Source organism: Balaenoptera borealis, assembly GCF_965194805.1.
Source record: "Balaenoptera borealis genome assembly, chromosome: 14".
NCBI classification, from domain to species: domain Eukaryota; kingdom Metazoa; phylum Chordata; class Mammalia; order Artiodactyla; family Balaenopteridae; genus Balaenoptera; species Balaenoptera borealis.
The window spans coordinates 19,654,950-19,665,547 of record NC_138875.1 but is presented as its reverse complement, the minus strand read 5'-3'; the positions used below and the strand labels follow the sequence as shown (position 1 = coordinate 19,665,547).

The 10,598-nt window shown below is 38.6% G+C and overlaps 1 long non-coding RNA gene and 1 pseudogene across 2 annotated transcripts in view; one reads left to right on the top strand and one right to left on the bottom strand.

The window, feature by feature from the left end:
- Window positions 1-876: 876 nt before the first annotated feature.
- LOC309610492 overlaps window positions 877-10,598 on the bottom strand; it is a 121,024-nt gene continuing 111,302 nt past the window's right edge. The window contains exon 2 of the long non-coding RNA XR_014233988.1: window positions 877-2,295. This is a non-coding gene — a long non-coding RNA (uncharacterized lncRNA). The remainder of the gene's footprint in view (window positions 2,296-10,598) is intronic.
- On the top strand, window positions 6,526-8,336 carry LOC309611260 (MFS-type transporter SLC18B1 pseudogene; annotated as a pseudogene). The gene is made up of 3 exons (XR_014249730.1): window positions 6,526-6,704; window positions 6,847-7,543; window positions 7,630-8,336. The product of XR_014249730.1 is annotated as an MFS-type transporter SLC18B1 pseudogene (transcript).

Sequence of the window (10,598 nt, the reverse complement as noted above, 5' to 3'; positions counted from 1 at the left end):
CTCAAGAAGTGTAAGTTCTCACCATTATTTAAGTAGCAGCTGCAAAAACATCCAGCCAGAAGCTAAGTGGTGACATTCTCTGTTATTTAACAATTTTTAGGCAAGATGATTAAAAGGGCTGTTATATTATGAGGGTCTATTACTGTCCTATTATTTTATTTAATCTCCACAATAAATCTATAATGTAGGTTTCATCATCTCATTTTATAGGTGAAGAAACTGAGATTAATTGAGGCTAACAATCATGTCTTTTGAAACAAAATAATAAGTAGGGCTTATTGAGTGATGGCTATGTGCCAGGCATTGTTAAATCACTTTCAACTGTAGTCGCTCAATTCTCACAACATTCTAGGAGGTAAGTATTCTTAATATCAATATATGCATAGGAAGGAACATAGACACAGGAAGATTAAGTAACTGATACAAGAGCACATAATTAAAAAGTGTCAGAAGTCAGATTTTGTTCCATCAGTTTAATTTCAGAATCCTTGTTCTCAACCACTATGCTGAAAGAAAAGAAAAAGGATTCACAGCCACGTAAAAAAGTTACTTATAATAAGTAATAAAAGAAATAAATGATAGACATGTGGGCAAAGTATATAAACAGACAATTTACAATGGAAGAAATAACAAATGGCCAATATATCCATATGATATTGCCGTTGCCAATTTCTCTAAAAAAGACACAAATTAACATTATAAAGATATATGATTTTTCACCCATCAGATTTGCAAAATATGAAAAGATTGATACTGCTGTTGATATAAACTCTATAAAAGTCAATTCAGTGGGACCTGTAAAAAATGGGAAATGCACATACTCTGATCTAGCAATTTAACTTACAGAAATATATTTTAAAGAAATATTGATGTTCATTGTATTGCTATTTGTAATAGTGAAAAATTGAAAACACCCACAGTATATCAACGGAATGTTTTTGATAAACTGTAGATTTTTCATGCTGTTGAATATTATGTAGCATTCAAAATACAAGAATGAAGTAGATCTATATGAAATGTTATATAAAGAAATCTACCACATTCTGTTCATGGTAAAAATCAAGTTGCATTATGTTATATATTTGGTATAATTTTTTGTGTAAAAAACCTATTCATTTACCTTCTATATTTGTATATTTATAGAAAAAAGACTGGAAAGAAATACATAAAATATTAATGTTATTTCTTTGGAGTATTCATGGATGGAAATTTATAACAGAAGAAAGATTTTGATTTTACTTAACACTTTAGTATTATTTAATATATACTATAATGATATAATATATAATATATATTATAATGATCATATCCCATCGTAATATAAAGAATAAAGTAAAAGTATAATGTAAAAATAAAATAAAAAAGAAAAAAGAAAGTAAGAACTATATCAAAGTTACAGAGCTCATAAATGGCAGATGTATAATTCAAACCAAGCTTGTGTGACTCCAAAGTTGTCTGTCTTCTCCACTTTTACAGTCTCTAGGATAACAGAGCATTATTGAACATTGCTCCTGCTTTTCTATATATTATGTGAAATTATTTATAATTTGCTTTCTTAGAGAGTTGTATGTTACAACTTGTCAAGAAGGAGAGGAGACTTTGTTTTCCAGCTTATTTTTTTTTAAATATATTTATTTGGCTCTGCTAGGTCTTAGTTGCGGCAGGTGGGCTTCTTAGTTGCAGCTCGTGGGCTCCTTAGTTGTGGAATGTGAACTCTTAGTTGTGGTATGCATGTGGGATCTAGTTCCCTGCCCAGGGATCGAACCCAGGCCCCCTGCATTGGGAGCACGGAGTCTTAACCACTGCGCCACCAGGGAAGTCCCTGTCCAGCTTATTTTTATTCCTAGATTCTTATCAGATCTTGATCATGCAGTGGAATGGAACAGGGTAAAGCTTTTTAATGAAGGCTGAAACAGTTCTGCTTCTTTCTTTTGTACACTTGTGTAGCGACGAGTTTATAGACCTTCAGTAAGTACTCACCTGTACTTTGCCTCAATTTATGAATGATAAATCGGGGTAATAATTCTCATTATGGCTTCTTCACAAGGACAAAGACAGTAGTGTAATAGGATATTAAAATGGAAGTGTCAAGTAAGACCATATGGTGAAGGATATTGGATGTTATGGGTTGAATTGTTCCCCCTGCCCCATTCACATGCTGAAGTCCTAACCTCAGGACCTCAGAATGTGATCTTATGTGATGAATTACAGGTTCAAGTAGATAAACTTTACTACTTGGTATATTAGTTGGAAAAGGTCATTTTATTTTTATTTTTTTTATTTATTTTTTAACATCTTCATTGGAGTATAATTGCTTTACAATGGTGTGTTAGTTTATGCTGTATAACAGAGTGAATCAGCTATACGTATACATTTATCCCCTTATCCACCCCCTCTTGCATCTCCCTCACACCCTCCCTATCCCGCCTCTCTAGGTGGTCACAAAGTACCGAGCTGATCTCCCTGTGCTATGCGGCTGCTTCCCACTAGCTATCTATTTTACATTCGGTAGTGTATATATGTCCATGCCACTCTCTCACTTCGTCCCAGCTTACCCTTCCCTGTCCCTGTATCCTCAAGTCCATTCTCTACGCCTGCGTCTCTATTCCTGTCTTGCCCCTAGGTTCTTCAGAACCATTTTTTTTCTTTTTTTTTTAGATTCTACATATATGTGAGACTGAGAAGGGAGCACACAGGAGATCTGACCTCTGGACAGTCCAGTTTGAGGCTGAGTGCTGGATGCACACTTGGAAGGAGACAAGAAGCGGAGTGAGCAGTTCAAGTCAGAGTTCATTTGTGCATAATGGAAAACTCTGACCCCAGCTCAGAGGAGGAATCCGGCTGCAAGGAAACTCAGAGAAGCTGAGGCTTTCGGGAAAGTCCCCACGGGGTGGTCTCCATGCACTGAGGAGATGGGCTTGGCTTGGCTAAAAGGTGCGTACAGGAGAGGAGGGTCGTGAGAAATACAGTTGAACAGTTGAGAGACGGGACCACTGGGCTTTGAAAGCCAGACAGGAGGAGTCAGAACTCAGTTCATCAGGAAATGGAAAGCTGTTGCTGAAGGGAGGACCATGAAGAAGGTTAGGAAGCGAAATATTAGCTGAGTGTGGGTTAGAGAGACTGTCAGCAGGGAGACTCTGCAGGAACCACTCTGGGTTTTTATAGGATGTAGAGAACTGGCTAGGTTTAAAAGACTTAAAATTTTTGCCAGTGTTTCAGGAATTTGGGACATTGTTTTAATATGAAAATATTATGCTATTTTAAAATATGAGGCAGCACAGTGTGGTGATTAAAAGAAGGGACTCTGAAACCAAACTGCTTAGGTATATATTGTGCTTCACTGCTTCCTAGCTGTGTGACCCCAACCGTCTGTTTAACCTCTCTGTGCCTCAAAAATGGTGCCTTGTCAGTAAAATCAGGAAAATATCTGCTAAGATAGTTCTGAGAATTAAATAAGCTAATGTTCATAAAGTGCTTAGAACCTTTGCCTAGGGCTTATTAAGTACTATTTAAGTGTTTGTTAAATAAATATAAATAAATGACTCTTTTCCTAGGTTTGGGAAACAGATGCCTTTTCTTCCTACTTAAGGAAGGGTGCTGGAGGGCTTCTTTGATGGAAAGATGACAGTCTCTAATCATCATGGGATAGGGATGGCTTTGTGGTCACCATTTTGGATCCAAGGCCTAGAAGCCAGTAACAGACTGAGTCTTATTCTAGGACCAAAAACCTGAACACCCAAACCTGTGGTAATTCTTACGGCCTGGATTTTCATCTCTCCACAGCTCCTCCCTTAATCCCTGGAGCAAGGTCTTTCTGTGTGGCTGACCTGGATTTTACGGCAACTGCGCTTACCTGGACAGAGTGTGAAGCTCCACCCACGGAGACACAAGGCGTCTCTGGTCAGTAGGGACTGGGAGGCCCCGGACGGCCTGGCCCTGTGGGTGGCATGGACTTTGGGTGAGGCGGCATCTGCACAGGGCCTGACACCCGGAGAAGGGAAGGCGTGACCTGGGGTCATCCAACACTGAGCCTGGTGAGGAACACTTTCTCTCTAATTTTAATTATATTAATTTTCACATGTTACTTAAACCTAAATTGTTATTATCAAAAATGAGAGAGAGGAAAGAATCCTCCATTATACTTTCTGGCCTTGTGGATGTCAGGTGTTTATACTTTCTTTTCATCTTTGTTTAATTTTCTAGTCTTTTAGCTAAGAGCTAATGGTGAAAAAAAAGATTTCTCCATTGGTCTTTTCTCAAATCTTAGAAAGAAAGAGAGATGGGAGGACAGTTACAGATGCCTGATTTGAGAATCATTTAAAGGCAAGACTTTAAACGGGGATGGCGCAAGCAGATGGCAGGGGAGGCTCTGCCTGAGGCCATGTGGAGAGGCTGCGCCTAACGGCTGGCAGTCAACTTGGGTTTTCAAAGAAGCATTGTTTTCAGAAAACTGAGGCTCAGTTACTCACTGGTTGTGTGACTTTGGGCAAGTTACGTACACTTCAGAAGCTCAGTTTTCTTCTGAGTGAAATGGGGTCACTAAGTACTACCTGCTCATAAATGTAGTCATGAGGATTAAGTGGTAAAATGCTTATGAAGTGCTTAACACGGGCCTGGCACAGAATAAAGCTCAGTGAATACTAGCGGGATGCATGAATGAATGAATGGATTCGTGTGCATTGGTGCACAGTCCTGAAAGGTCATGGCAAAGCTGGCAATGTAGCGTCACTGCCTAATTTTTGTCTACTTGATTGACTCTTACCCAGTACACTTAATTTAAAAATACAAATCACGATTTAATGATGTATGGAAGTCAAATCCTTATGCTGTACACCTTAAACTTATACAGTGTTGTATGTCAATTATATCTTAATAAAACTGGAAGAAAAAAAAAGAAATGCAAATTTTATTTTATTTTTTTTTAGATTTGTTTTCTTTTTTGAAATTTTGTTTTATATTGGAGTATAGTTGATTTACAATGTGTTAGTTTCAGGTGTACAGCAAAGTGATTAATTTATACATATACAGATATCTATTCTTTTTCAAATTCTTTTCCCATTTAGGTTATTACAGAATTTGACTAGAGTTCCCTGTGCTATATGTAGGTCCTTGATGATTATCTATTTCATATATAGTAGTGTGCATATGTTAATCCCAAACTCCTAATATATCCCTTCCCCCCACCTTTCCCCTTTGATAACCGTAAATTTGTTTTCTAAGTCTGTGAGTCTGTTTCTGTTTCTGTTTTGTAAATAAGTTCATTTGTATCTTTTTTTTTTAGATTCCACATATAAGCAATATCATATTATATTTGTCTTTCTCTGTCTGACTTGCTTCACTTAGTATGATCATCTCTAAGTCCATCCGTGTTGCTGAAATGGCATTATTTCATTCTTTTTTATGGCTGAGTAATATTCCATTGTATGTATGTACCACATCTTCTTTATCCATTCCTCTGTTGATGGACATTTAGGTTGCTTCTGTGTCTTGGCTATTGTAAACAGTGCTGCAGTGAACATTGGGGTGCGTGTATCTTTTCTTTTTTTTTTTTTTCATCTTCATTAGATTATAATTGCTTTACAATGTTGTGTTAGTTTCTGCTGTACAACAAAGTGAGTCAGCTATATGTATACCTGCATCCCCTCCCTCTTGGACCTCCCTCCCACCCTCCCCATCCCACCCCTCTAGGTCATCACAGAGCACCGAGCTGATCTCCCTTTGCTATACAACAGCTTCCCACTAGCTATCTATTTTACACATGGTAGTGTATATATGTCAATGCTACTCTCTCAGTTCGTCCCACCCTCCCCTTCCCCACTGTGTCCACAAGTCCGTTCTTGTCTGCATCTCTATTCCTGCTTCGAATTATGGTTTTCTCTGGATATATGCCAGGAGTGGGATTGCAGGATCACATGGTAGCTCTACTTTTAGTTTTTTAAGGAACCTCCATACTGTTCTCCATAGTGGTTGTACCAATTTACATTCCCACCAGCAGCGTAGGAGGGTTCCCTTTTCTCCACACCCTCTCCAGCATTTATTGCTTGTAGACTTTTTGATAATGGCCATTCTGACTGGTGTGAGGTGATTTGATTTGCAAGGAAATGCAAGTTTAAAAAAAAGGACAAAGGACTTGAATAGACATTTCTCTGAAGAAGACATACAGATGGTCAACAAGTACATGAAAAGGTGCTCAGCATCACTGATTATCAAGGAAATACAAATGAAACACAATGAGATATCACCTCATACCTGGTAGAATGGCTATTGTCAGAAAGATAGGTGATAACAAAGTGCTGGGAAGGATGTGGAAAAAAGAGTAAATTGATACAGCCATTATGCAAAACAGTATAGAGGTTCCTCAAAATAAAATTAAAAATAGAACTACCATATGATCCAGCAATTCCACTTCTAGGTATATGTCCAAAGGAAATGAAATCACTATCTTGACGAGATATCTGCACTTCCATATGCATTGCAGCCTTATTCACTATAGCCAAGACATGGAAACAACTTAAGTGCCCACCGATGAAGAAAATGGGCGAGTCCGAGGGCGCGGGCTTGGACCCGGGAGCCGCGGCACAGGAGTCCGCTCACTGCCCATGGACTCGCCGGGGGACCCCGAAGGCCCACGCCCCCCAGAAGGTGATGGCCCTCCAGGAGGTGCAAGGGAGACGTCCAGGCGGCTTTCAAGAGAACAGATTTTTGTACTGATACCAGCAGCTTCCATTAACTTAGATTCCATGATGTGCTATTCTATCCTTGGACCTTTTTTCCCCAAGGAGGGTCTATGGATAATGGCACAGACTTGAAGGAATAACCCTTAGAGAATCCACCTGGAATCTGGAGGTTGGTGAGGCTGAAAAGAAAGGAGCCAGCATTACCAGTTATTGGTATGATCTTTGGATGTTATGCTTTGTTTGACTTGCTGGCTTCTTTGGTATTTGGAAAATATCTTGTACATATTGGAGCAAAATTTATGTTTGTAGCAGGAATGTTTGTCTCAGGAGGAGTTACAGTTCTCTTTGGTGTCTTGGACCAAGTTCCAGAAGGACCCGTGTTTATTGCTATGTGTTTTCTAGTGAGAATAACTGATGCAATCAGTTTTGCTGCAGCAATAACCGCATCTTCTTCTATCCTTGCAAAGGCTTTTCCAAATAACGTGGCTACAGTAATGGGAAGTCTTGAGAGTTTTTCTGGACTGGGTCTGGTACTAGGGCCTCCTTTGGGTGGCTTCTTGTATCAGTCCTTTGGCTACGAGGTGCCTTTCATTCTTCTGGGATGCATAGTTCTGCTGATGGTTCCCCTCAACATGTGTATTTTACCTAATTATGAGTCTGATCCAGGGAAACACTCATTCTGGAAACTCATCATTTTACCCAAGGTTGCCTTTATATCCTTCATTATTACCTCACTCAGCTCAGGTTTTGGCTTCCTTGATCCTACGCTGTCACTCTTTGTTTTGGAGAAGTGAAAATGGATTTGAAGAAGGATTAAGTACCTTGGGACTGGTGTCAGGTCTCTTTGGTGCATTGTGGTCAGTTGGGTGAGAAGCTATTGAATTTCATTCACACCTGTAAGTTGGAAAGTGCTATCTCCAGTTTACAGATGAAGAAATTCAGACACTGAGAGTGCTTTTCTAGGACCAACGCTGGGGGGATTTCTGTATGAGAAAATTGGTTTTGAATGGGCAGCTGCTCTACAGGGTCTCTGGGCTCTGACAAGTGGACTAGTGATGGGCTTGTTTTATCTATTGGAGCATTCAAGGAGAAGAAGGAGATCTAAACTTCAAAATATCCTCGGCACAGAGGAGGAACGGACTGCTCTCTTGCCTGATGAAACGTAGCCTTACGTTAGGAATCCCTACTGATACGGGGCTGGGAGATGGATGCTCCTGACCTTGAACTTCATTGCTGGAAGGATTTTCCTAATTTTTACACACAAAACTCCATGAACTCCACACCAGCATCCTGAAATTGTTAACATAGTTTTGGATGATCCTGTGTTGGGCTGCACATACTGTTGTCCTGAAGAGCTGGCCTGCTGAACCAGCCGTATTTGAAACCTTAAGTATGCGAAGAGTTGTTGAAAATCAACAAAAGTTTTTGGTTTTGAGTGACCAGACTTGGCCCTGAGGCTGTTACTGACTCTAGGTGTCCTGTTTCCTCTGTTTACTTTTTATTCTGAGGGCACTGATTCTGTGACTGTACCCCTTTTATTAAGAGGGAAAGAAATGAATTGATTTGATATGCTTAAAAATAATATAAAGATAACTCAAAATATACAGAATAATTACTGTGAAATCAGTTTTAAAAATATTTGCTTTCTCTGTGTCCTAAGATTTTTTTGTTTTTGTTCAAAAGGCAAAATTCCAGCCTACCATGGAAAAACTCTATTGCGTACCCTGGCCATCAGCTCTTCTAAAACTTTTGTTTGTGTGAAAGATACAAGAATAATATTACTTAACACTTCCAAAAAAAAAAAAAAAAAAGAAAATGGTATATGTATACAATGGAATATTATTCAGCCATAAAAAAGAGGGAAACCCTGCCATTTGTAACAACATGGACAGACCATGAGGACATTATACTAAGTGAAATAAGTCAGGCAGAGAAAGGCAAACACTGTCTGATTTCACTTATATGTAGAATCTAAAAATTTCAAACTCATAGAAGCAGAGAGTAGAATGGTGGTTGCCAGGGGCTGAGGGTGGGGAAATGGGGAGATGTTGCTCAAAGGGTAAATAAAAACTTTCAGTTATAAGGCAAATACGTTTCTGGGATCTAATAACAGCATAGTGACTATAATTAACAATATTGTATTGTATGCTTGAAAAGTGCTATGAGAGTAGACCTTTAATGTTCTCACCATAACAGCAACAACAACAAAATGGTAATTATGTGAGGTGAAGAATGTGTTAACTAACTTTTTTGGGGTAAACATTTCACAATGTATATGTGTATCAAATCATCACATTGTACACCTTAAACTTATACAATATCGTATGCCAATTATATCTCAATAAAGCTGGGGGAAAAAGGCACATACCAAAAAAATGAGATCATTTTTTCATTGAACATTTATTAAGTTCTTGTCCTGGGCACTGTGCCAAATGCTGGGTTGAAAACTAAACTCACCCCCCATGAATTGTTCTGAAGACTAAAATGTGACATTTGTAAAAATAACAGTAAAATTCTGAAATATATATATTTATAAATCATCTGATATATAAAATATTTATAAATCATTTATAAATCATGAAGAATTCCTGTCCTTCATCCCTTCACTTAAAGGTGAAAATTAAAGAATGCTAAGATTCTTTATTGTCCTGCATTCTAATGTTCTTTTATTTTATGAGTAAACGTTGGGATTTTTTTTGCCTTAACCAGTTTTGGTGCAAATTTAGATGTTGTAGTCAGTGGGTCTCAGTCAATTCTGGAAGATGTTGAGTGTGAGCTGCAGAACTCCTTCTAGTTGCTTTAAAGGCATGAGCTACTGAGGAAAAAGAATCTCACTGAGAGAGAATGACTGTCCACCCCAGAGGTGCTGCTAAGAAATGGACCATGAATGACCCAGCTGCAGACCTATATAAGGGAGACCTGAGCCTCAGGATCAGATCGCTGGTGTTCAGGTTCCAAATCTGCAACTTAGTTGCTGTGTACTTTAAGTAAATTGTTCAACCTCTCTGAACTTCAATTTTCTTTTTCTGTAATTTTTTTTTAAACAGTAAAATGCATTGCAGGCTCGTGGAATTCTTTTCTGTGTTTATTCAATAGATCCTTATTAAGGGCTCACAATGGCCAAAGCACTGTGCCAGGTGCTGGGGATACAATGAAGATAAAAACCACACAGTCTATATTCTTGTGGAAATTTGAGTCCAAAAGGGATGATAAATATTAAAAACAAATAATATCTATCTCTCTATCATCTATTTACCAACTATGATAAGTACTAAGAGCACAGTGCTGGGAAGATTATAAAAGTAGAAGAACAAATTTAAATTAGAGAGTGAGATTTAAACTGAAACATGAAGGATGGTGTATTTGTTTTCTATGGCTGCTGTAAGAAATACCAAAAACTTTGTGGTTTAAAGAAGTACAAATTTGGAACTTCCCTGGCAGTCCAGTGGTTAAGACTCTGTGCTTCCACTGAAGGGGGCACAGCTTCCACCCCTGGTCTGGGAACCAAGATCCCACATGCTGTGTGGTGCGGCCAAAAAAAAGAAAAAGGCACAAATTTATTATTTTATTATCGTACATTTTCTGAAGGTCAGAAGTTCAACATCGGTCTCCCTGGGTTAAAATCAAGGTGCTGGCAGGGCTACGTTCCTTTTAGAGGCTCTAGAGGAGAATCTGTTTTCTTGCTTTATCCAGCTTCTAGAGTCTACCCACATTCCTTGGCTTGTGGCTCCCTTCCTCCTCTTCAAAGGCACCAAAATTGCCTTTCTCTGACCATTATTTCCATTGTCACATCTCTTTCTCTGACTCACTTCTGTCTTTTTCTTCTGCTTTTAAAGGGCCTGTGATTACAGTGGACCCACTTGGATAATCTCTCTATTTTAAGGTTAGCTGACTAGCCATCTCAGTTGCATCTCTGACCTT